This window comes from Pteronotus mesoamericanus, unplaced genomic scaffold (assembly GCF_021234165.1).
Source record: "Pteronotus mesoamericanus isolate MK-2021 breed Mesoamerican mustached bat unplaced genomic scaffold, CSHL_Meso_final contig_2, whole genome shotgun sequence".
Lineage (NCBI taxonomy): Eukaryota > Metazoa > Chordata > Mammalia > Chiroptera > Mormoopidae > Pteronotus > Pteronotus mesoamericanus.
Genome location: NW_026555084.1, coordinates 8,579,666 through 8,605,904, shown reverse-complemented (window position 1 = coordinate 8,605,904; position 26,239 = coordinate 8,579,666). Strand labels below are relative to the sequence as shown.

At 48.2% G+C, this 26,239-nt stretch overlaps 1 protein-coding gene across 1 annotated transcript in view; it reads left to right on the top strand.

The window, feature by feature from the left end:
- Window positions 1-15,501: 15,501 nt before the first annotated feature.
- Window positions 15,502-26,239, top strand: part of ADRA1B (adrenoceptor alpha 1B) — an 81,623-nt gene continuing 70,885 nt past the window's right edge. The window contains exon 1 of the mRNA XM_054568103.1: window positions 15,502-15,637. The gene's annotated coding sequence lies outside the window, so the exon portion shown is untranslated. The remainder of the gene's footprint in view (window positions 15,638-26,239) is intronic.

Here is a 26,239-nt window from a genome sequence, read left to right as displayed (position 1 = left end):
TCTCTATGCTCTGCGTGGGGCACAGAACCCCACTGTGGCCCAGGCCCCCAGCTGCAGGGCCCTGCCTCCCTGGGGGCGGACCAAGCTGCCATCCCCACAAAGTCTTCTCATCTCCTCAGGGAGTCGCCAGGGGACCTCCAAGCGGAGTAGGAAGCCCCACTCAGAACATGCCTAGAAGACGTGTCCCTGGCGCCTACCCCAGTCTACCCCTGACCCAGACCCCCCTTCCCTTTTGTTCCAGGGGAAACTGGCTCATTCCCTCCCGTTCTCCAGCCCCAAGGACACCTAATGGCATCTCCTCCCACGATGCAGATGAGCTGTGGGCTGCAGGCTGCTTCTGCTGACAGGAATCCCTGAGGTAAGACGCCCAAAGGGCCAAGCTGCTTGCATAAAATGAGCATAGAAGAGGAGAATTGAGGAAGCTGAAAAACAAATTAATATTCCAATAAATCATCTTGCCTCACAAGTCACTTTGATACCTTACACGCCCCCACTTCCTGTCTGAGCTGCAGCCAACTGTCATTTGCCAGAAAGTTCTGATCGCTGGGGCTCAGGCCTTTATGTGGGGAGGGGTATCTGTCCCCCAGGGGAGGGGGCGAGGATCTGAGGAAAAGGAGGAATTTAAAGGGGGATTTGGGGAAGGGGGCCCAAAATATTGAGAGGCAGGAGGCGGGGCATCTGGTGGGCCACTTCCCAAAAGCCTCCCCAGCAGATTCTCCCCCGCCCCTCATAGTCACAACGCCGCCCTGCCCCCGCTCCCTCCCCATACTGCTTTAAGGCACTCTTCTGAGATCTTCGAAGTAGAAACGCTTACACCTCCCTGGGACTCAGTTGGGTTTAGCCTGGGGAAGAGAAGGATGGTAGACTCAAGAAGAGGACTCTTGCAAAGGGGGTCGTGGGTGGTAGATGAAGCCAGCCTTCCCAGTACCAGACGTGAGACAGAACAGGCCACAGGCCAGCTCCTTCACACCTAGTCAACCAGAAGGATCTGCCCACCCCCAAGGACCAGGAAGGAGGGCCCTAGCTCCCCTGAATGACATAAATGCACCCACTGGGTGCCGGGGGAGCAGTCCTTTTGAGTGAGCTACGGCCTCTACTGGAAGACAAGCCAAGGGGTGGACTGTGAAACCATGGCCTGAAGATAAAACAGTCACACATGTCAAGCCTGGGTGTCCTTATCCAGAAAGCTTTCACCTGAGCTCCGCCACCGGGATCGCTGGCAGCTCCCAGCCATCCTGGGAAGGTCTGCCCAGCTCCCACTCCGGCGCCAGCTCCTGGGTGAGCCGCAGGAGGCTGGGATGGCTTTTTCTAAGCTGATCGGTAGCAGCCACTCAGTTGGCTCGTGCCTCGAAGCCAGAAATTCCACCTGTAGTTCATCAGCACGGGTTTCTGCCAAGGGTCAGGGGAGGGGACAGACTCTGGCCTCCCACAGGCCTCTGCCTGGCACATGAGCCCAGACTCAGGCTGTGGCCAGTGGAGCCACTGATTCCTCGGGACCTCAGGCTTCGTCCAAGATACCATCTGAGGCGGAGTATCTCCTTACCCACAGGCCCTCCTTGGCCGGAAATCTCCGCCTGGATCCTGGTGGCGATAAACAAGGTGGTGGTAAGGGCCTCGCCTCCCCTTGTCCCAGGTGGAGATGAGAACCCCACAGGACAAAATACCAGTGGCCAGGCCGGTCCTCAACGAATGCTCGTCGAGTGTGTGAACAACCGAGGGGACTACGTGGCTTTGTATCCATAAATAACAGATTGTCTAGGTTACACAGTTCCAGAACATTTTATGTGCTGTGGAGGATACAAAGGTGGTCTCAGGTAATCTCCTCATCGGATTACGGCCCAGGTGAAGACACCAGACCGTGCAATCAGTGACGTCCCTTTGATGAACAGTTACTGAGCACCTACCCTGTGCTTGTCACTGTGCTGGGACACTGTCACCAACAAGAGGACACACTCAAGGAGCTCATACTCTCATGAACACAAGAAATTGAATGAGTCATTCACAATAAAGTCCAATGGATGTTTCTGAGTGCAGTGGATGCAAAAAGAAGAGCGCGTCACTGGCATGCGCAGTTCGGGGGGAGGCCTCCGAAGAAGGCAGAGGAGCTGGAGAGAAAACTGGGGCCTGCACTGCCCTGGCCTGACGCACCGGCCCTGGTGGGCAGGCCAGCTCAGAAGCTAGTGCAGAAATTGAAACGTGGCCAGCACGCCCCATTCACATCCCAGCTCCTCCACTCATTCTCGTTCAGTCTTGGGCAGCTTTCCCACTTGGAGTCTCAGTTTCCTCACCTGTGATAAGATGGCAGTATGGTATTTATCCCTCAGGATGACTGGGAGGATTGAATGCATTAAGTAATACGAGGAAAGATCTTAGCAGAATAAGTCTCAATATTCAATAATTAACATTATTATTATCATCATAAGAGCTTGGCTGAGGCTGGAACCAGGGAAATTATAACAACAGGCTGAGTCCAAGTAACCCTGATGAAACAAAGCCATGGGACTTAGTGACAGGCTGTGTCTGGGTATCGAGGAAGAGGAGGAATTGGCAGTGATTGCCTCACTGCTGATAAACAGTGTGAAAACTGCGCTGAGCCTTGAATTAGGATGTCAGAAGGCCGGGGCTCTGATGTTTGGGAGCCGGTAACTCTGGAGAATCACTTAAGGCTTTGGACCTCAGCTTTCACATCGGGAAAATGGAGATAACGTTGGCTGCTCTGTGTACCTCACAAGGTGGTACTACAGAGCAAGCAGAAGGTGGGTGGGAAGGCCCTTGAGTCAAATTTAAAGTGCCACCAACATGTGAGTTACTATGATCCTGAAGGTCTAGCTTGTTAAACCAAAAGTATGTTTTGGACTGAATCTCCAGCAAAGAGGAGATTCTAGATTTTTTTTTCTTTGTCTTTTATTTGCCTTTAATGGCTCTAAAGCTGTGCTTTTCAAATGTGACTGTCTCTGCAAATCACCTGGGAATCTCAGCGCAGTTTGATTCATTAGCTCTAGTGTGGAGCCTGAGATTCTGCATTTCAAACAAGTTCGTGGTTAATACTGCTGCTGGTCCACGGACCACACTTTGAGTAGCAGGTTCACTAGGGGACCATAAAGTGGTCACATTCCTCAGGGTGAGCTGACAGCGTAGTCTAAGGGGAGAGAAAAGAGCCCGTGAGAATGTTTAAGATCCATAGCTGTCGGGGTTCAACCAGCTTCCCCTCCTTTAGTGACAGTCACTCTATGGTGTTTGCTCAGTGTCCAGCACTATCCTAAACACTTGGCAAGAATGTATTCGTTTTATCCCCATAACATTCTTGTTTTTTCCCCTATTTTACAGATCAGGAAACTAAGGCCCAGAGAGGGTAAATTATCTGCACAGTCTTTATACCTCCAACTCCAGAGCTGAGTCCAGAGCAGAGAATAATAAAATAGCACATCCTGTGACCAGCTGTCCCTTCCAGCCACAGAGCAGAAAGGCAGCTGCTGACATATCATGCACTAGCAAGGCTGGTTAGAGCAGAGCTACTCAGTGGCAGTGGCCTAAAGAAGCAGTGTCACATTTGCCCTGGGTCCTGTCCTGACCGAAGTTCCTCTCCCTTCTATCCTGTGGGCTGTGTAGGATCTGTCCAATAATCTCTTCCTTTTGCCTGTCATAGGACATGGCTTTGAAACCTGACTTCACCACTTTCTAGTTAGCTCACTGCTCCAAGGCTCAGTTTTGTCATCTGTAGCATGGGTATAATAATAGTATCGACCCCATCAAGTTCTTGAGAGGGTTAAAAGTAACCATGCATGTTGAGCGCCTGGCCCAGTGTCCCAACCACAGCATGGGCTCCGTAACTGTAATTGGTATGATTATTCAGACGAAAGTCAGAACAGGCCCTTAGCGCATGTACTCCGAATTCCGCCCGCAAACACCTGAGCCCCGTCTTCAGATGTGGCAGAAGCCAGCAGTGTGAATAACTTGTACTTCTGGCAGGAAGTCTAGGCTGTTGCCCCTGCCAGCCACATTCAACACTGCCTCTCTTAGAGGACAGGGGATGTGTCACAGTTATGGGGGCCCTTTATCGCACTTCAGGGAAGCGTTTTGCACAAATGTTTGGATCAACTCTTTATGACGCTGGCCCCGGGCCCACTGTGAGTCAGCCTTGCAGTCCAACTCGGCGCCACACTGCTGCAGAGATGGTGCTGGGGTGAATGTCTCTGGCACTGCCTGCCTCCACCGCGTCCCTCCCACCTGCTGTCACCGGCCACCACCCTGAATCCCCAGGAACCCAGGATGAAAGACAAAGATGTTGAGTGATGTGAATGACAATTGTCCAGGAGTCACGCTGGCCCTCTAGGATTTGTTACCTGCTATTAAAAGATACGCCAACTCATTATTGTGGCATTATGGGGACTTAGCCGATGGCAGCTAATCTCAGCCTCCCTTTGTGTCCCTAATGGAAGGGAGCACACCATGTGAAAATCCCACCTTGGGCCTTTCTTCTAAAATTCAGTTTAAGAAAAATAACTAGAGTCAAATGGGGTATTCAGCCATTGAAAATGAGTAAGATGAGGGTTTAGGTACAAAGCAAGGGAATCTTGGAATAGAACTGTTTTCAGTCAGGCAGACATTAGAGACAACAGACACATAGGATGAGTTAGGGAGTAAAGAATATTGAGTCACTTGGTGAGCAAATTGTCCTCTCCTGATTCTCTTCTATGCCTTGCAGTTACTTCAGTGGGAAACTCTCCGTTAGAATAGTGTGTCTTTAACACCCTCTGGCACAAGCTAATCTCTCTTTCTTCATCTGTAAAATGGGGATGCCAATAGTCCCTCTTTCACAGAGTTACTGTGAGGACTGGATGAGTAACTTCACAGGAAGCAGGCTTGGCACAGAGCACTTGGCCGATGCCATTGTTTGGCAGCTGACAGACTCCAACTGGACTGTAATAGCTTTGTTCTCATAGTACTTACGTTTAATGTTCGATTCCACGTGGGGAACACCATATTGTGTTTTCCATTTTTAATAGTAATATAAGATGCATTTGTAAAAGAGAGGTACTTAAAATTTAGCTGAAAATAGTATATTAACAGTAACACAGATAATTAGAGGTTTAAGAAGCTCCCTGAAAGTGGTACTCGAACGGCTGAATTTGGGAAGCTTGATCCGGTGGAATTCATTCATTTTACAAATGAAGACCTGAGCCCAGAGAGAGAAAGTGACTTCCCTGAGGTCACACAGAAAGCTAGAGGCAGAGTGGTTCTAGAATCTAGAACCCCAACTCCCTGCCCAGAGATTTACCCAAAAAATGTGTTCAGGTCACTAAATCGATAGTGTCATAAGGAAGGACAAATTAAAGAGCACCTTCAAAGTGAGCGGCCACCATCTTTGAAGCCCTAAAATTGGGGCCATTATTGTGGAAACCCTCAGTTACAATGAGCCACTTTCCTCACACACAAACAAAAGGAAATAATATTATTTTGAGGTTTTCAAAAACTCCAAGCAGCACACAAAAACAGCTCAGAACCCAGGATACTGTTTTCATTGGATTATGAGTAAGATAAGCCTTTGGGACCCTTTCTTTTTTTCTCATAAAAGCATATTTTGGCTGAAGTAGAAAATACTGTAATGATTTTTTTTTTTTAATAAAAGCAAAAAGGGCAGGCAAGATGGTGCCTGTCTCGTTGGAGAACAAAGGCGGAATTTACGTGGTCCAGGGTAACAACAGCATAACGAGATTACATCGCGCGGGGGTTGGGGGGGGGAGATCAGTCCAGTGGTAACTGGAGAGCAAAAAACAAGTCGCTCCTCAGCCCTGGTCTGAGTGGCAACTGGCTCCAAATTGGCATCGGACTCTCAACCTTCTTCACCCTTTCTCTTTCATAGGTGGGGCTGCCAGTGTCTTCTCGGTTCTAACGGCCCTTGGCACTGATCATTTGCAGGTGGTGTAGAGCCTAGTGAACGTGTTTCATGCTATTAGCTGGGGTGACTAACCCTCTCCACCAACACCCGGTGCAGCGAGCAACACACAGAACCTCACCTCTGAGGCGGTCCTTCGCTTCAGCAGGACCGTACTCACATTTTATGAACAAAATCTGGAGCCATGAGGAAGAGCTGGAGGTGAAACCAGAAGAAGGGATCTCCCTGGGAGCACATTATCTTATGAACATGAGTGTTGCAGACTCCAAAGTGTTCACGGAAATGAGAGGGGTGGGCCCCCTGGGGACTGTGGAGACCTGAAGATTGTGTGCCCTTTGAAAGTGGCAGCAGCAACTCAACTCAACTCAGTGTGGCCTTGAACAGGGGCTCAGCATTGCCAGATCTTTCCATCTTTAAAGAGGAGCCAGGGACCTAGATTTTATGTCTTTTTTTTTTTCTAATTTTTAAATGTCGATGACTAATTTGCTTCTTATCCAAAATTCAGTGTAGGCTCAACACAAGCATCTGAGCAGAAGACCCAGCCTCTGGGGGCCTCTGCTCTGCGCCTTCTCCCTGGTCATCCTCCTTCCTCTCTGAGCTTCAGGCACGAAGCGTGAGCAATGACTCCCAGGCTGCACTCCAGCCTGGCCCTCTCCGGGGCTCTCGATCTGCATGTCTCAACGCCAGCCTTTCTCTTGGTTGTGTGGTTGTTGTTTATTTCGTACCAACGTTTAAGGCATGAATGGAGAATGAGGCAATGAAGGAAAGACACAAGAAGAACCTAGTCAATGTCATCCAACAGGGCAGGATGTCAGGATGGTCTCTTGTTCTTCCTTGTAGCCTCAACCCCGAACACAATGTCTGGTACACAGTAGGTGCTTAATTAATGTTTGTCCCTGGATGACAAATGAAGGAATAAACCAGAAGACAAATAGAGTCACTATGGCATCCATAAGGAATAATGACCAGGGTCTGAAGCAGACATTACCAATCACTATAATGGAATCAAGGATGAAGAGTCTTGAGCTTATGAAGTCAGAGGTCAAACAAGGAGAGAAAAGAAAGGTAGAGAATTTTAAGTCCCATAGCCTGAGTCAAAGTTGGGATATATCATTTGGAGACAGAAAACGACATGAGTCATTGCTCTGCTAATTAGTACCCACACGATTTGGAGCAAGTCATGAACCCCACTGGGCCTTGGTTTCTACATCTGGAAACTGGGGCCAGGATTAGCTGTCTCTGAGAGGTGACATGAGGACCAAATGAGATAATGGATTTTAAAATGCTCCACAAACTGAAAAACACCCCAGAAGTGGGAGAGGGGGGCAGGAGAGTCAAATCACCTACCAGATTATGAGTCAGAAGTACAGTGCAGAGCCAACATGTTTCTTGGGCTGTCTGCATCATTTAATGTGTCAAGACAGCTGTTGGCCTAGCCCTTGGCTTGAGTCATCCTGATTAACAGGTGCCTGGCCAGCCAGGAGTTTGACTCTAAGATGATTGGACGACTTATTGGGGAGGAGCTCCCTCCTGAACTTGGCCAGTGCCTGAAGAAAGCTAAGACAGCAGCCAAAGGGGAAAGCAACCTTCTCCATACAGCCCAAGGACAACTGGCCTCTATAAAACTCATCCTACAGTCCGTCTCTAAGGGTACACACGTAACAACTCTTCCAGGGCCTCAGTGGTAATGAAGACAGCTCGCCAACAGACAAGCTCGAAGCTCATTCGGGGTGTGAATTATTTATGTTCATAACATGCAAGTTTACACAGATCCATTAACAAAAATTACATCTGGCAACCACTTCCAAACAATTACAGTAACTGTGGTTTTAAGTGGTGACTGAGGTAGTAAAATAGAGCAGCGATTCTCAAGCCTGCCGAACATCTCTCCTTGACTTCAGCAGCCGGAAGCTAGATGAGTGGTTAAGAGCATAGGCTCTGGGGACATACCTGGTTCATTTTAGCTCTGTCACCTCGGGACACTTACGTAACCTCTCTGCATCTCAGTTTTTCCAGCTGCAAAATGGGAATAATAATAGTAGCTGCTTTTGAAAGAGGTTGTTAGGACTAAAGGAGATGACCTTTGCAAGATGCTAAGCACAGTGCTGCTCCCTGAGTAAGCAGCCCAAGCACAGCCTCTGTCTGTTTCTCCAGCCACTTCAGAACTCCCTTAGATTTAGCCCCTTTCTGACTGGGATCTAGGGGATTCTAGGCTGTTCAAGGAAACACCATTTAATTAAGGCTATTGAGGACAGACGGGGTGTTTTTCTTGGAGCCAGGAGGTATCTTAAAGACTCACAAGAAACTTTTGGAAGAGCAAGAAGACCCCAAATTAGAAAAGCTAATCACCCATGAGCTCTTCAACCAAAATGGATCCATTTTGATCTGATATTTTTTTATATTGGAACTTGATATAAGATTTTGTTTGATGAAAAGTTTTCACTAGTAAAAGTAATTCAACCTCTTCATTTTACAGAGAGAGAAGCTGAAACCCCGAGACAAGTGGCTTATCCCAGGACACCTTGTGAATATGTAACAGCACAGGGCTGGCTTTTATGTCTCTAAACATTTGTTAAGATTAATAGTAATCAGTCTAAATTATTAACTATTAGGTGAATACTATCCCCAATGCAACTACTCTGTCAGATCAAAGTTATGCTCGGTCCAATATGCTTCTTTTCCTTTGAGACATGGGCTAAAAAGACACAATCTCAGGTCCAAAGTGATTGGGAATCTCACTAAGGCATATATACATTGTGCCTGTGAACTGAAGTACAACCCAAGAACCTTCACCTTCTGTAGCTTTGCTTTGGCCTTTATTTTCAAACTGGTCGAAGAGTAAGCCAAACCAATTTAAAAGAGATAGGAAGGAAATAAAAGAGTGTGGGAGAAACAAGAATGCATGAGACCTCGAATTAGAAGAGTTCTGAATATACAGAGAGTGCCTAGCCCCCAGGAACACCATTAAAGTCTCATCGCCCTGGCCTCATGTGCATCCTCAGCGCTGGCAGCTGCTCAGTGGTTATCACAACCAGGCCCCATGCCAGCCACTTTGTGCATGTGTTCTTGTTTGAATCTCTCAGAAACCCAATGAGGTAAGTATTATTATCCCCATTTTACAGATGAGGAAAGAAATACGGAGATATTAAGTAGATAGCACAAGATCACAACATGGGCGGAGCCAGAATTAGAATTCACATCAGTGTGACTCTAAAACTCTTGCTCTTAACCATAGTATACAGTGGACTCATAAACCCTACAGCCATATGTAACTTGCACAGATTCAGCTAGATATATTTAAACCAGCAAGGAAGAAAAGCATCCAGAGAGAGAGAAATAACCCAGTAGTGTAGGTGGTTCCCGCTGTCCTTCTAACCACCGACTGTGGCCCGCCAAGGAGAGTGTTAAGTGGGAAACGTGCTCTGATGGTCAGCCCATGGCCACCTTGTGTAGCATTATCACCAGTACAGAGGGAGAGTGATTCCAGACATGTTTTTTTCATTTCACCTAAATGTAGGTCGGCTATGTCATCTGAGGCTCCAAGGAGCTGCAGCGGGCTGGTCCAATACTGGGAGAAAAATGGCTGTGTTTTGACTTTTACAGTGTCCAAAAAGGTCAAGTAGTTCTGAGAGATGTTCAAGGGAAATTTTGACCACACCCCATTTTTCTCCTGGGTGCTCACTTTAGAACCCAGTCCCCTTAGAAGTTATGCTTCCTATCTGAACCAACAGGGAACCTAGTAAAAGGTAAGAGACCCAGCTTCTTGTCCTCACTATACCACCAACCTGGAGGGAGACCCCTTCTCATTCTCTGCTGTATGAGGGGTTGTACCAAGCTGATCACTAAGCAGCCAAATGATGGAGAAGCTGAGACCTGTATTTGGGGCTAGTCTTTGAAGGCTGCAGGAGCTGGGTTAAACCAAGTTGAGCTCTACAAGGGGACTGTCCAAACCTGCAGGAAATTCCGGCTCTTCACACAGTGGATACCCACTAACCGCACCCTTCCTGGGAACTCCATGTTGTTTAACAGTTGAGCCTTCTCCTGGGCCTGTGAGCAGATGAAAGGGGATAGATTCTTAGCCCGGAGGCACAGTTGCAGCTGGGCTGGGGCTCGGACTTAGGCCTGAGGAAACAGAGACAGGCTTCAGAGCCTCTCTCCATCCAAATGAGCCCCCTCCCTACCCCGGCTACTGGCCGCTGATAATTCATAATCTCGATGACGGAAGAGAGGTAGGAAGCCAAGAGAAGGAAAGTGATCCTTTCCAGCCAACTGGGATCTGAGCTGTTGAATCCAGAAATTTATTTTATTAAAAATAAAAAGGTACAAGAAAAAACTTGAGCAAGTGTGATTCTAGAGTCAGAGATTGCACGGGCTGGGCTGCCTGGTGAAAAAATGAGGACTTCTCCTTCAGCCAGTGGTTGTGTCTTCATCATGGCAAGCAACCAGCCACATTGGCTCTATTTTCTTTAAACGAATTGCCCCATTTTATTTGAACAAATAGACCAATTGATTGAGTGCCATGGAACATAGCCTTCATGTTCTCCTGCACCTTAGCAAAGTTTCTCACATAACAGCTTTGCACGCCTGCCCAGGCGGATAAAACGTACAACCTAATCACCCAGGGCCCTGAGACCAGGTGGCTGCTGGAGGAGACCAACAGAGCAGTCTGCATGTAATGAAGGTCCAAGGCCCCGTGGAACCCGGTAGAAAACAATACTCTTTCAGGCTGGAACCTAGTAAGAGATTCAGTCCTCCCCCAGTGGAGTTTCAATGGTAAATACTGAAAGGACCTAGAAACAGACAGTTTTAGAAGGAGCTGTTCTGCTGCCCACACTGACTTAGCAATGCAATACCCCCGACGCCTGTGGTCTGCTGCTTGGAGAGGTCCCTCTGGCTCTTCTCACCCGACATGCCCTGCAGACCAGCCTGCCTAAGGAACCAAGCTCACCTCTGCCTCCAGAGGTTAAGGCTGCTGCCCATCTGCCACTGGTGCACTTACTCTCCAGCATTAGGAAGTTCTGTGTGTACGTAGATAAAGAATTAACATTAATGGCGCTACACCTGTGAACTATAATAAAACCCAAGAATCTTCCTCACTTTGTTGCCTTGCTTTTATTCTCAAACTGCTTTCAGGGGGGTAAGTCTTTCCTTCGCTTCCCAGGCTAGGAATACCTCTTGTTTCTCTAAATCAAGAGAATTCCAGTGGTTCTTCAAGTAGGGCTCTTAAAAGTTCATTTTTCCATCCAGTGTTTGACTCCCTGTCCCAGAACCCAGTACAGGACTGGCTCACAGTTACCACTCAGTAAATGTTTGGCAACTCAATCAGGAGGTTGGTTAAAAGGCTGACTGGGGCCTGCCCCCATCAAAGGCAGGGTCAGGTCCTTGGCTGTGCCTCACGACCACACTAGAGCTGCAAGGACCTTCCTCATCCTCTAATAAACACACACAGACAATGGTAAGCTCCACCAGTACAGTTTGGAATTCCCCCCTTTCCCAGGGCAGCCCCTGAGCCAAGGACTCAAGGTCAAGCGGTTTATTTCAGAGGTGATCCCAGGAAGCACCACGAGGGTTTGGGGAAGTAAGATGGAAGGGAAGGCAGGCAGCCAAGCCTGGGTGTGTTAATGAGCAGCTGAGTCATGTTTCCAGTGAGGACCTCTGGGAGAAGGTGGAGAACATGGCCCAGAGTTGTCCCCGCTAAGGGGTATATTCTCCTAACTCCCATCTGCGAACTGAAGGGCTCCTCCTACAGACATCAGTCCTCAGGCTGCCCGGCCCCTGGGCTGCTCCTGCCGCTGCTGCCACTGCCCAAGAAAGCCCTGTGGCAGGGCCGGGGGAGCCCGCAACAAGGAGCTGGTGAGCGAGGGAGGATGAGTCCGGGGGAGAGGAGACGAGTAGGACACGGACAGCCGCGGTCACAGCTGGACTTGCAGGGCCCAGAGCAGTGCCTGGCGTATAATCACTGGTGCTCAAAAACCAAGTTGTGCAAATGAGTGCATTTATTCTATTGCTTTTTACAAAACATTTTTTTATATTTTTTTTTTAAAGGAAGACACTTTCTTCAAAGGATATCTCATGAGGAAAGTTCAGAATGTAAAACGCATTAAAAAAGAGTTGCCCGACTGAAGGACCAAAGCCCGTCGCCTCTCTGCGCCGCACACAGGCAGCTGTGAGGAACAGGCAGGTGCCCTGGAACAAGGGGCCGGCAGTCCCGATTTAATTCATTCCCCTCATTTTATAAACAGGATAATGAAGGTGTGGTGTCTCTTGTGACACCACAAGTTGGTGTTGGAAGCCAAGGCCGCCCAGGGGAGCTGGTCACGGGCACGGGTACCCCCTGAGCACGAGCTCCGTCTCAGCGGGAACCCCCGCTGGAAGGCCTGGAAAGCCCTTGCCCAGGGATGATGCGCGGCCTGCGGGTCAGGCGGGGAAAGGGAGAACCGTCTGCTGCCATGTCATGACAACTCGAGTATCTCCAAGAATACGAGGGACATCCCATACCTCCAGAACCTTCACACCCCATACCTCCAGAACCACACGTCAGCAGCCAAGGGGGTGTCGGCACCTTCCATGGTCGCCACGACTAAGTCTGCTTTCCACAGCTGCCAGGAGGGCTGTCATCGTGGACAGGCAGACTCTGTACCACATGTGGAATTGGGTCTCCTCTTCCCTGGAAAGGCCCGCCAGGCACGTCTTGAGGGGGCGGAGGAGAGAAAAAACCCTCAAGCACTTAAAAACACATATTTGTGCTAGAAATCCAAATTTGAGGCCACCGAACTGGAGTGAACTCAGCCTGGACAGAGAAAAAGATTGACGTGTGGAAGGAAAGATTTCATTAACTTCCAGGAGCTCTTGGATTCCCAGCGGCAAAGTCTGGACCCTCACGGCCCCCCCTCTGGGCCTAGGTCTCTTGCAGCCAACCCTGCAAATCCGGGCCCAGCCACCTTCTTCCTTGCAGCGCTGACGTCGGTCTGAGAGCCGGTGAGGTGGCCAAGACCGCCTGCCAGTTTTACCGATGCCAGAGGGAAATCCCCCTTCCTTAGTCCCTCTGGAGCACCTGGGCCCTCCTCTGCTGACCAAAAAGAGGAAAGAAATGACGAAGAATGGTTTCGTGTGAACCCCCATGGAAAATAGCTCTCCATCTCAGCCTGTCCTCCAAAGAGGAACATTCACCAGATCATTCCAACCAGGGCCGTGTGCCCAAACTCCTCATTTGCACAGATGAAAATCTGAAGCCTAAAATGGGGTGAGTAACTTGACTAAAATCTTTATTATACAATAGAACATCTGCAACTGAAGTAATAGGCTTTCCGCATTCCTGGTCTGGTGCCTTTTTTTATACTAATTTTAAGTAAAATCAATGCTTTTTTTCCTTGTGTTCTACTTTTTCTTTTCCTTCTTGTTTACTTTTATTTATGTATTTGTTTATTTATTTGATTTTTAGCTCTGTGCCTGGCACACAAACTCTCATCCAATATTTGTTGAATGAAGGATTGTGTGCCTATATGAATGAGTCTCCCCTCTGAGGGAAAGCTTGGGGCTTCTTTTTTTTAAAGCCCTATTTTTTGGCCTTCAGGGAACTTCCAGATGGTACAAACATACCCTTATCGGACAAACTGCATTCTTGCTGGAGGCTGAGGTTGCTAGACGGAGGGCAATGCACTTGAATTAGAAATGAGGAGTGATGGAGAGCGAGCAACATCTGGCAGCGCCTCCTTGGGGTTCTGAGATCCCTCCCCACAGCCCAAGGCAGGGACAGTTCATCCAGAGCTTGCCTCATGGCAACGCTGAAACGTTTCCAGTCCCAAAATGCTGTAATCCACTGCACCAATTGACTAAAACAGGATATCTCTGCTGCTGGCCATGGTCACATGTACACCCTCCAAACACTTAGCCTGAAACGATTTTGAAAGGGGAGGGTATTTTGATCCAAAACAGCCACAGTGGTTTCCACCTACGAGAGAAGTCTCTAGACATCAGCCTGTCTCCTTGCAGCCGAGCTCGTCTCGCTTTGGCTCTACCTACTTATCATTAGCACTAGAGCATTGCAAAACAAGCCACAGGTTTATCTTTGTTTATGTAAGTTTTGCTATTTGCTAGCCATTCTTTTCTTTTCCATAAAACAGGCTCACTGTAAACACAAGTCTTTTCCAACAACACAGACACTGACAACGACAAAATTAAAACCACTATCCACATTTTTATGATCATCCTTCCTTTCACATCTCTGATTCTGTCGTCCAACATGTTAACCTCAGTCATCCTGGTGCTTCCTGTCCCCTGGAACTTCCGGCACTTTGGGCTGAGTCCTCATTTAATCTTCACAGCCTCCCCACACTGTGCCCATCGTTATCCCCCTTTTACAGGGTGTAAACTGAAGCTCAGAGAAGTTGTGACCTGCCCAAGGGCACCCAGCACCTAAGTGACGGGGCTGGGTTTCAAATCAAGGTTACCTTGTTCCAAAGATCAAGCCTAAAAAATACATATATTTTATATATATATATCATTTTTATGCTTTTACTATGTGCCAGACACTATGCTAAAGGCCTTATATACATTACCTGAGACCCTTACAGACCACTGATAAAGTAGCTTTTACTCTATTGCTGGGAAACCCAAAGCGTGGAGCGGTGAAGTGACCTGCCTAGTCTCACGTGGCGGGTAAAAGGTAGAGCTGAAAAGCACGTTCAGGATTTCTGACTCCCAAGTCCATGCCCTTGGCCGGGAAACTACACGGTGCCCTCCATCCCACTGGCTGAGACGGATATGGAGGCGCACTCCACACTCCGTTCTGTGACGTGTGTGCTTTTCTCAGAGGTAAGGGCACTGGGTTTCAATCCTCACCTTTGACCTTGAAATGACATGACACAGCCCTGGCCCCTTTGGGCAGCACGTGGCCCTGACCGCCCATCTCAGCCTTCTGGCCCCTGCCACTCTCCGACTCCTCACAGGGGCCTCATCTTCCGCTCTCGTTTTACTCCTACCTCTCCAACGGGGCCCTGCACGCAGGCCCTCTGACCCACACCTCACGTGTCCAACAAACCCGCATCCCCAGGATTTGGCCGCTCGGACCACTGTGGTGTGCCCCTCACCCCACCTAGCCTGCTGCCCAGCACTCAAACCCTCGACACAGGTTTTTATCCTGCAAGCACTTGCCACCTTCCCAAGATTGGCTCCGCCGACTAAACAAGCCAGCAACAGAGATGCTATCCAATAACCACCAAATTCCCTGTAGTTGAAAAATAATATCCAGTGTCACCACCTCCACTTAGAAAAGGAGATGAGAGTTTCTTGGTAAATAAGCATGGACTGTACTGCCCTGAGGTTGAAGTACGTCCATTGCTCTGCCTAAAGGAACCTCATTGTGGGACTGAGCAGGTCGCTCTGGCTCTCTTGCTATTAGTTTCTCTGGCTGTCAAACAATCCAGGTATAAATAGGTGGTCCCGGGCCTTGGCGAGCTCGGAAATTCTATTATCCTGCGATTAAAGAAATAATCAGCCTGGTAGATATTACTCCCATCAGTGTTTTTGTCCAATCATTTACCAAACTAATGAGGCCGTTTATGCAATCCCACTGCAAAGTTCACTTGCGGGGACAAGGGGAGGAATCGGGGCAGTTGGACATTCCAGGACATCGCTGGGGGCCAGGCGTTAGGTTGATGGTGGAGTGCTGTCAACAGAGAAAGGAAATCAGGGGGATCCTCACGGAACTGGGGTGCATTTTGGAATGAGGGAGCACTTTTGGTGAGTAGAAAACTTAATCTGGCTGAAGCCAAGATAAAATCTACTTTTTGAAAATGTTTGTTGTTTTTTTAAATTTGGCTCAATCACTTGTTTTGCTCTGTTCCTTATGTAATCTTGTGGGATGCGGTGTCGAAAGTCATAAATCATTCATGGTGCTCTTAAAAAAAATCACTTTTGCAAAGCAGATGCAACTTAAAATGAAATAAGAGAAGTTTTTGAACGAAACACAAAGAAAAAAATAACTCGCGTGGTTCATAGCGCACACTGATTGTTAATTCCCACAATCACTATGTGGCTTGGTTTTGTTTCTAGCTTCTTGATGTGCTTTATTTTAAATGGAGACTGCATTAGCCCTGGCCAGTGTGGCTCAGTTGGTTTGATTCCAGTCAGGGCACATACCCATGTTGCAGGTTCGATGCCCAGTCAGGGCACATAGGAGAAGGCAACAGGTTGATGTCTCTCTCTCATTCTCCCTCTCCCCACCCTCTCTCCCCCTCCCTGCTTCCCTTAGCCCTTCCCTGTCTCTCTAAAAAGCAATGGAAAAAAGGTGTCCTCAAATGAAGATAAGATTATTAAATAAATAAATGGAGACTGAGTTTCAGATACAGCCTGTCACAACTGTGCTGCATTTTTCGGAGTCTTAGAAAAGGGTCTGTAGTTACGGCATTTGTGGGGACAACTGAAGCTCGCAGATTTTATTTCCTGCTTCAGGAAACCAAGAAAGCCCCCCTTTGTCCAAAAACCCCTTTTTTCAGTATGCCCATCACTGCTGTCCATAATTCCATGGGTTAGTTAAATTCCCTTTATAAATAGAAGTACTCTTCCCCAAAAACCACATACAGGAAAAAAAACCAAGTAGCCCCCAACAGAGATAACCCATGAAGTTAACTCCCGAATATTAATGCCTTAAATAAATTGGTTCAGCTTTATAATTTCTAATGTGGCAGCTAGCTGTGATGAGATTTCTAATAAACAAGAAAATTATGGGTTTCTAGAAATCTCTTTCATATTCATGAACTCTTTGGTGCTTCACAGAAGTAGCAAGGACAGGCATATGTTCATTCATTAATTCATCCCTACAACAAATTTTACCGACTGTCAGGCACCGTGCTGGGGCGCTAAAGGCGCAGACAATGGAAAGCTGCTTGCCCTTGATCCCCTCACAATGAACAGAGAGCCCTTACCAGAGTCATATGGGAGAGACTCAAGTCCTTTTAAGCTGCTGAGAGCAGAACAGCAGCCACGGGTGGAAGTACCATGGAAATGGGGTTTCAGCTTCGTGTACGAAAAAGCATCCCGATTGTTAAGGTTCCGCAGTTAGAAAAGTGGGTGAGTCCTCATTGCCAGATTGTTTCAGAAGACTCTGAAAAACTAGCTCAGGGTTTCCGTAGGAAACATTTCTGCACAGGCTAGGAAGTTAGCCCAGAAGATATATATATTATCTCCACCCAGTTCTAAGTCCCAAAGTCCCTCAATATTTATCATGATGCATTTATCCAACAAGTAGTTAGTTACTAGTGCTGACTTTGGGACCCTCTTGGCTGGGTTTAAATCTCGACTCTTCCACTTTCTCCCTGTGAGACTTGGGGCAACTCAGCTTCTCCATATCTCAGTTTTCTCATCCATAAGACAGGAATAATAATAGCTCCTGCTCATAGAGTTGCTGTGAAGATGAAAGGAGATGATTTATGTAAAGTACTTTTAAACAGTGTCTGGCACATAACACACAGTCCGTTAATATTAGACATTGATAGCAATAGTAGCCGGGCTACTGGGGCACACACTAGGTCACCAGGGTTAAGAAAACAGACACGAACCCTACCTTTCTTGAGTGCTAAGTCAGCCAGGATGTGGGAGAATATAAACGATATTAAACTAAAAGTCACAAAAATCCAAATACAGCTTAAGGCTATGACAATTGCTATGAAAGGAAAAAGAGGGTGCCCTGAGAGCGTATGATGGAGGAGGGGAGACTCATTTAGATTGGGGGGTGCGGGCAAGCGTTCTCTGAGGGACTGTCGTTTAAGCTGAGTTGCTGTACAGATGTATTCCAGTACCCAGGGGTTTAATGAGATGCCTCAGTGCCAGGCCTTGTTTTAAGTCAACAGAGAAAGGAAACCAGCAAACTGTGTGCCAGACTATGGAGTCACATGTCAGTCTGAGTTCCAATTTGTGTGTCAAGCCTTACATTATGCAGTGTAGGTGTAGACAGGCTCTCTTTGCTTTAACTATTAGTTTCCATTTGATTTTTCTCTTAACTGTATAAACTCATCAGTTTATCCATCCATCCATTAATTTATCCAATCTATTGGGGGTGTTCAAAGACATGTAATCCCCAGTTTCAAGGAACTCCTGTAAAGGAGGCTGATTGTGAACAAGTCCCTGTAAGCAGAGATACACCGGACAGGTGGAGGGAAATGTTATGGAAGTTTGAGGAAGCTAGAAATTCAACACAGGTGAAGGGATAAAAAGAGAATTTTTTTAAAAGGTGGCACATTGAAGCATGCCAGGGGATTCTAAACAAAGTGAATTTGAAGGAATCAAATCTTACTCAGCATTTGGGTTCTAAAAATCAATGCATAAAGCTAAAAAAAAAAATCATGACTAGACAATAGTCAAAGGTACCCTTGAAAAATCCCTTCAGCAGGGACTGTATTGGAAAAATGATGCAATCTCTCTCAAGAAATCCAATATAGTCAGTGTTTCCTCTAGTCGTGAAATCAATTGCTGTTGCCTCAGTGGAGCATCAGATGAATGTGTGAGCTTGCCTTGAGGTGCCAAGCTGTGTGAAAAATATGAATCCTTAAATGCAGAGCTCACACATCGCGCAAGGCCCCTGGGAGAGGGGAGCAGGCAGGCGTCGCCATGCCTCCTGCGCCCTGCTGGGCAGGCGCTCACCGGCCGCCAGGCGGGAAGTGGGCAGGCCTGTCCCCAGTAGCCTCGCTATTATTAGTTCCTTCTTGCTCTCTGCCTCTCTCTAGCAATCAATTAGCCTGTCTCTTTTTATTTTTGCCAGATAGTTAAATGTGCATACATTAAATATAAATATGTTATGAATGTCCAACATAACATGATCAAAGACCTGAGGTCAGCAAAGAGCTGAGCTTTTAGGAAATAGCTCAGGGACGTGATACAGTTGAAAGTTGGGATCTGTGTTAGTTTGCTAGGGCTGCCATAATAAACCACCACAAACTGGATGGCTTTAAAAAACAAACAAACAAACAAACAAACAAACCCAGAAATGTATTCTCTCACAGTCTCACAGTTCAGAGGCCAGAAGTCAACAGGACCACACTCCCTCTGGAAGCTCTAGAAGAAATCTGTTCTTTATCTCTCCCAGCTTCTGGTGACTGCCATATTTCTTGGCTAATGGCAGCATAGCTCCAAATCCTACCTCTGTCTGCAAGTAGATGTCTTTCCTGTGCCTCTGTGTCTCAAGCCTCCCTCTCCTTTTTCTTAAGAAGACACCTGCTGTTAGATTTAGGGCCCACTCTAAATCCGGGATGATCTCACCTGGAGATCCTTACCTTACTATCTTCAAGGGCCTCGTTTCCAAATAAGGTCACATACATGCATAGGTACCTGGGTTTGGAACTTAGACATATCTTTTGGGGGCCACCATTCAACCAACCACAAGGTTCAAGAAAGAGAGAAATAAAAATGGTTTTGACAGCCTTAGAATGCCAATTTCAAACATCTTTGAGGGTCTAGGTCTTCTCAGGGTTATGATGTTATTTAAACACCTTGTACTGCAGGGTCTCCTTCGCTACCTCCCTGCCACCATGTCACGCCCTGAAGCCCTCCTTCCCTACTTCAGTCACTCATCAGGGCCCCTGCGGCGCCATAAGCTTTGACATATTTCTAACATCTGCTTTTCCATGTCCTAATCAAAATTCCCGTCTTGTATCCCATCCTTTACACGAGTGATGATTAATCAACGAAAATAATCTTTATTAAGGCACTGGCTTGTCAACATTGTTAAACCTGTACACGTAGCCCTTGAACCGTGATCATGTTAATACCAGCTCCCCTCGGCAGAGATGCAGCCGCTGCCAGAGAGGCACTACCTGAAACCGATGGGGAGGAGAGAAGTGCCCCCGTCCAGCCCCTTCTTCTTGTCCCCAGATCTAGGATTGGCCAAGCTCAGCCAGCAGCCAGCCGATAGGAGCGTGGGAAGAGTAGCCTGAGGGATCAACTCCCCGTGACACACAGCAGAAGAGGGAGGCAAAAGCACGGATCTGAGGACAAGCAGGCTCAGGACCAGCACATGTTATTGATCCTCATTTTACAGAGTAGGACATGGAGCTCAGAGAAGGTTATTAATTGCCCAGAGTCACATAACTAGCAAGTATTAGTGTGGACTTTGAATCCAGGTCCATCTGAACCTGAAGTCCGTGTCTTGCTCTGCTCTGCTCTCACAGCCATCGCAGGCATTTCAGTGGCTTTGTCCAGCTGCCTTGGTCAAGGACATAGTCGGGGGTGCCAAAAGGCTGTAGCTGTGGCTACCACAGCTACAAGAGGACTGTCTCTGGGTTTGACATTTGGGTTTTGTGAAAGACACAGAGACACCTCACTGAGGTCTCCCTTCAGGGAGGAGCTCACTGTGCCTGCCGCTGTGGGTGCTGGGAGTTCCCCTGGGCCCGTAGCCCCTCGCTCTGCACGTGCTAGTTGATGCTGGGCCACTGCACATCATGGTGGGGACCGTAGGGGCGGCCTCCCTCCTTTTCTCTTAGACAGTCTACTGGCCTCCGAACCTGCCCTCACTAAGGGTTTTCTGGATAATTTAGACTGATAAGCAAGTAAAGATACTGTCAGATGATGAGGCATTTGGTCATTTCCTTGATGACCGTCCTTTGCTGGTCCCCTCCAGAATGAGTCAGCAGGGAAGTATTTAGTCTCTGGAGACACAGCCACCAACCCTTAAACCTCACATCCATTTCTTGGGCAGAGGCCAGGCAACGTCTTCCGAACCACTTGTGGGGACTAAACCGCCTGGTGGTGGGCACTAAAACACATCCCGACATTCCTCAGCACTTCCAGGGTCTTGGGGTCTCCCTGCAAGTATCCAGGGTTAGCCTCTGCCTTTCTGCAGGATGTTCCTCCTGAAGACCCCAGGGCGCTCGGAGAAGTGCCCCGCCTCGCTGGTTTCTGCCCGCCTGCCCCCTCTGCTGGGACAAAGGCCTGGAGCTTGTAGGGGCTTCTGGAAGCTACAAAGTCCACTTATCTGCCCTTAACAAAGGGTATCCCTCTTTGACACATTTTTTTTCTTTTAAAAACTATGACATACCCTATTTTCTTGGTTACCCAATCAGACGGCAGTGAGCTACTGAAGCTCTGTGGGACTGTGGCTGGCCTCCCCCATGTGCTGTTTTCTTCTGTGCCAACTAATCCTGCCCTTAACCTTCTTAGGTGTTGGTACAGTGCCTATTATTCATTCTTCATTGACATTTCTTCTCAATCCCTGAAGCTGGTGGTGACTCACCTCTCTTTTCATCAAAGGGCAGCAGTGGGCTGCACACAGCACACTGCATGAAGTCCCTGTTAGCTCTTCTCTGATGCCTTTCAGCAGAGGCACTCCAGAAACTTTCTAACTTGATGATCTAGAGGCAGACGTGGAGATTTCCAACTTTACAGCTTGTGGACTTAAATTAAGCAACTCCCTGGGTTATACAGGAACCAGGACTCTGGACCTGCCCTTGGGGAGCAGAGTCCCCAGGACCACGGAAAGTTAGTTTAACAAAGGTCTTCCCTAGTTTGAACTGACCTACCCACCAAAATGCTCTTAGCACAGAAGGGGAAGGATACTTCAATGTAAGCCTCTTTCTGAAAACAATGTCCTTGGATTTTCCACAGAGTATTTTTATTTTACTGAAAAGAACTGAGAACTTATTGGGCCAAACGGGACTGAGGAGGCTTGCTCCCAGACAAAACACGCGTGTCCACAGCACTAAGAAAGTCACGTGGAGTGGCACTTTCCTAGGAGCGTGCACCCAACTTCCTAGCTCTTGTCACCGTTTGGTGGAATAGATTCTCTTCCTCCCTGTTCTTAGAGCCTGAAACATAGCTAAGCTTGGTTAAGAGAAGGGAGCCTCTGGTAGCTGGTCTGAGTGGCGAGAGTCACAGTGACCCTTTCAATGAAATTTCACCCAAGACCTACACAAAGAGAAGGTTTGTCCTGCAGGGTAAAGGTCTGTTGTTCGTCAGATGTTCTACCTTAACCGCAGGCCAGAGTTTTGGCCTGTGTCCTCCCAACCCTCGTCTTCCAGCCCCCAGGTCTGTTTCAGCCAAGCCCACAACCACAGCCCCACCCAAGAGCAAAGTCTGAAAGAAGGCACTGACAGCCCACGCAGGAGCTCAACCCCAGGGACAGATGGGGCTCTGCGATGAAAGTCGGGTCACAGATGTGTGCCCTCTGGGCTCTACACAGTGCTCAGAAGTGCTGGTATGGTCTGTACAGTATCTTTATCTAAGATTTAAATGCACATATGAAATGGAGAAAGTCCATGTAAAAATACAGTTTTCTGATTTCTCTTAAAAAAATAAAAACACCTGGCCATGCCCTGCCAACACTGTGCATGGCCACCACCAGTTGGAGCAAAGTAGTCAGCACCAGCCCCTTTACAAGGAGTGCTCACTCTCCACGTTGCCTCCCGTAAACCGGGAGTTTCACCTTTCTGTGTTACTGCCCTGGCCCCTGCAGGCATCCCGGTTTGAATCCCTTGGATTATGGCAGAGAAAGCAAAAGAAAGAAGTTCAAATGAAAAGAGTTTTCCTTGATGTAATAGTTTGAATGCTTTGGGATATATATAACAGGATATCTGACTAAAAGTTGCTTAAACAATAAGGGCTGTTAATAGTTTAACAAAAAGTCTAAAAGTAGGCTGTTGGATGCAGGTTTATATCAGTGGCTCAACAATTTCAAGGCTCTAGGTCAGCTTCTCTGCAGTGTTCTTGGCCTTCTCCTCACGGTGGCAAGATGGCTGCCACAATTCTGAGCACTACACCCTCACCCAGTGATGTACAAAAGAAAGAAAAGAGAGACCAGAGCTTCTCCTCCCATGTCTCTGTCTTGTCAAAGAAGGTTCCAAAACTTCGCCTCAGCTCTTATTGGCTAGAGCTGAACCACATGACCATCCATAACCAAACGTTGGCAAATGGAGATAGAATTGTCATGTTTGAGTAAGACCAAACATGGTTCATCTCTCAATCTGGTGGAGGAGTCCCCCTTAGTACATTGCTGCCCACACAGTTCTGCTGAAAAGGAACGTGGAGAGGATGGTAGGTATGTGTAATACCTACCACCTGTGAAAGGTGTGGCCAGACAGGGCATCCTGAAGTTCTACTCTAATGGCCCCAGGTCAACTGGGATACTGAGGGAGAACTGAAATGTGCCTGAGGGGCATCAGCAACTGTGGTGTTTGTAGGGAATATAAGATAAGGCTGGAAGAGAAAGTAAAGGACTCGTCTCTTCTTCTGGACTCTGTATGCCCAGCTGACAGTAAGACCATTTTGTTACAAACTCTCCCAGTCCTCCCTTCCCATAGGGGCCTGATTCTTCTGTTCTGCGTGCTCACTGGCCAATAGGCGGACAGGTTTCTAACCTGACCCAGTCGCGGAATTTGCTCTCTGGGATCTCTTCCCCCTGCAGGGCACATTGGAAGGCATTGCCCTGGGAGTGGGCCTGAGACTCAGTCCCGCAGCTGGAGGGCAGCTCGTCTGGGTGCAGCGCTTTCCTGCAGGGACTGATGATGTGGCTTTTGGAATGGGAATCTCAGGTCATAAATCAGGGCTTGTTGCTGGGTCCTTTGTCACCTCATCTTTGGCTCATTCAGTCAGTCGCAAGCAGCTTCAGAGCCATAGGCTCTGGGAAACAGAAGATAAGGCTTTTAGCTCCTGGTCCAGTGTGCCCTTCCCACTCATAAACCACTCCACTAAGCTGCAAGGACTGAGCAACGTCAGGGGCCTCAGAAGGCCCTGGGGCAGTAGGCAGACCCTCTCAAAGACCCTTGTGCCTACTGCACCAGAGTGAAATGTCATACAAGAGCCAGGACTGAGAGAGTCCATCACGCCCTCTCAGCCAGGTGCCCGATCCATGTCCAACAGCACATCAGTTGGCAAATTTCAACAACTGAGAAGTAATTATTCTAATACTCTATGTGATGTCATGCTCTCCAGCCTTCTTTTAAACATGTTCAAATCCCTTATCTCATCGGATCCTCCTGATAACCCTGAGCAGCCCCGTGGACAGGGGTCACAAGAATCAATCTCAGGCACCATGGCCACCATTGTATTGGCTGCCTGCTGCGCACCAGGCACTGTGCCAGGCACTAATTACACCCCTCGTCTCATTCAGTGCTCTTGACAGCCCTACAAGGCAGGGACCGTTACTGACCTCATTTTATAAGTGAGAATCTGAAGCTCAGAAAGATAGTTCAGCTCGCCCAAGGCCACACAGCTAGCAAGCAACAGAGCCAGGTTTCAAGCTCAGGCTGGTCTGGTGCAAAAGCCTAGGCTTTTAATGACCACGACCGTATTTTCTCAGCCTAGGAAGTGGCGTTTTAATGGTGGCCGGAGTGACTGCTCTTTATCTCGAGGATAAGGATGGGTGTTATGCCATTAAGGTGAATGTCCTCCACTTTGTGATTCTTCCCTCTCAGCCTCACCTCCTGCTCTCTTTTGCCCTCTGATCTCCCCAAGGAATAAGTTCAAAACTCAAGTGCTGGATTTGGTGCTCTGTATCCTAGAAGATCAGGTTCAAGGTGCTTCAGCATGGTCCTATCAGGACTCCAGAGCTAAATTAGGCCCAAGAATCAGAAGTGGAAGCTGACAGGCAGGACCAAATGGCAGGCTAGTCTCAGGCAACCCTGACCTGTTGGGGAGGTCAGGACCAGCAGATCCAGAATGACCCCCTTAAATCAATAAGAGTTCAAAGTCAAGCTGTGACTGTTACCTAAGCCATGTTCAGGGCCAGGAGTCAGAGTTCAAAAGCAAGATGTGTGGGGCAGAGCACAGGGTCTGCACTGGCCGATGGTGTCCAGTCCACAGGGTCTCCCTCAACCTAGAACAAAGGTCCAGACACACGCATGTGCCAACAGAGAGCAGCGGGAGCTGAGGGGAGAACCCACACTCTAAACAGGGCTCCAGGCCTAGCAGGAATGCTCGCAAGAGGGCCAGCACATCAAACACTCCCAAGCAGTCTTGGGGGGTCCCTGTTTCCAGCCAGGTGCGATCTGTCCAATTAATTCAACTAGAGTGTTATTGGCTGATAGTAACTTCATACCCATCGCTCCCAGGTTGTGGATATGGATCATAATGAAGTAACATACTTGCACTATCTCTAATTCTTAGCACGGCCACCAAAACATAGTAGGTATCAGTGAGTCCCCATTTTAGAGATGGGCAAACTGAGGCTTGGAGAGATAGATGGCCTGCCAAGGTCTTCTAAAGGAAGGGGAAGGTTTAGAGCCCTGGTCTTCCTGGTTCCCTAGAAAATATTCTTTCTCCTCTAGCCTGCATGGTACCCAAGAAATGTTACTGGGATTCTCATGCACTAAGAAGTTAAAGAGGACATGCATGTGCCCATCTCCTGGGTGCTGCTTCTGCGTCAGACAGTTTGCTGGGTGCTGAGCGTGCAACAGTCGATGAGACACAGAGTCTGCACTCAGAGAGCTCATTGACCCCACCATTGTTACCACCAACCATTTGCCGGTGTCCCTCAAAGCTCAGCAAAGAATCGGCTGCCCTTCCCACCCCAGCCCGTGAAGGAAGGTTGGACCCAGTGACATTTTCTTCATACCGCTTGCTCTGCTCCTTACAGAAACCACACTCTTGACAGAGGCAGGGCCGTTGGGCCAGCAGATTAAACCGTGTCATTTTGAATCTAAACTGCATCCTCCCTGAGCAGTGGCCCCTGCCGGCCCAGAGAGGTTTCTGTTTGCTTGGGGCTGGGAGGATTTGCTGGGATTAGCATACAGATTGCCTGCGCACTGGGGATATGGGCCCATCACTGCTGGCAGACCAGCTGGAACACAGTCAGCTCCACTCCTTGCCGTGGACCACAGTTCTGGAGTGACACGGTGCGTCTTGGGGCTCCGGCAGCAACAGACTCCTGCCTCCAAGACAACACGACAGTGGGAGTGACATCTTTTGGTTATCTTATCGCTCGCTATCACTGAAGCTCCTTAGGAATGATTTCAGCCCCCTCTCCAGCAACCGGGGCTATAAATAAAGATTCCCAGGGGAGGCTGAATCCTGCCCTTCATTCCAGCCGCCTGTGACTCATCCCACAAACAGATTCATCTTCCATCTTCTTGATTACGGGGAGAGGGAAGTGAAAATCTGCCTGTCAGTGTGCACGGATGTGCATGGCCATGCTTGTCTGCATGCAGTGTGCATTTACTTAGGTGCAGTCTGTGTATGTGCATGTGTGTGTGCATGGAATTCTGTGTGTACACACGTGTCTCCTTGTGGCCCAGTGTTTCATTTTGAGAGGCAGGGGAGAGGTGCATTCTCATGCAAGTTTTTGTGTGGACACTGGAAGCTAAGACCTCAAGTTCTATCTCATCTACTAGTATTGTCCAGTCCCTTCTTTGTGCACAACCC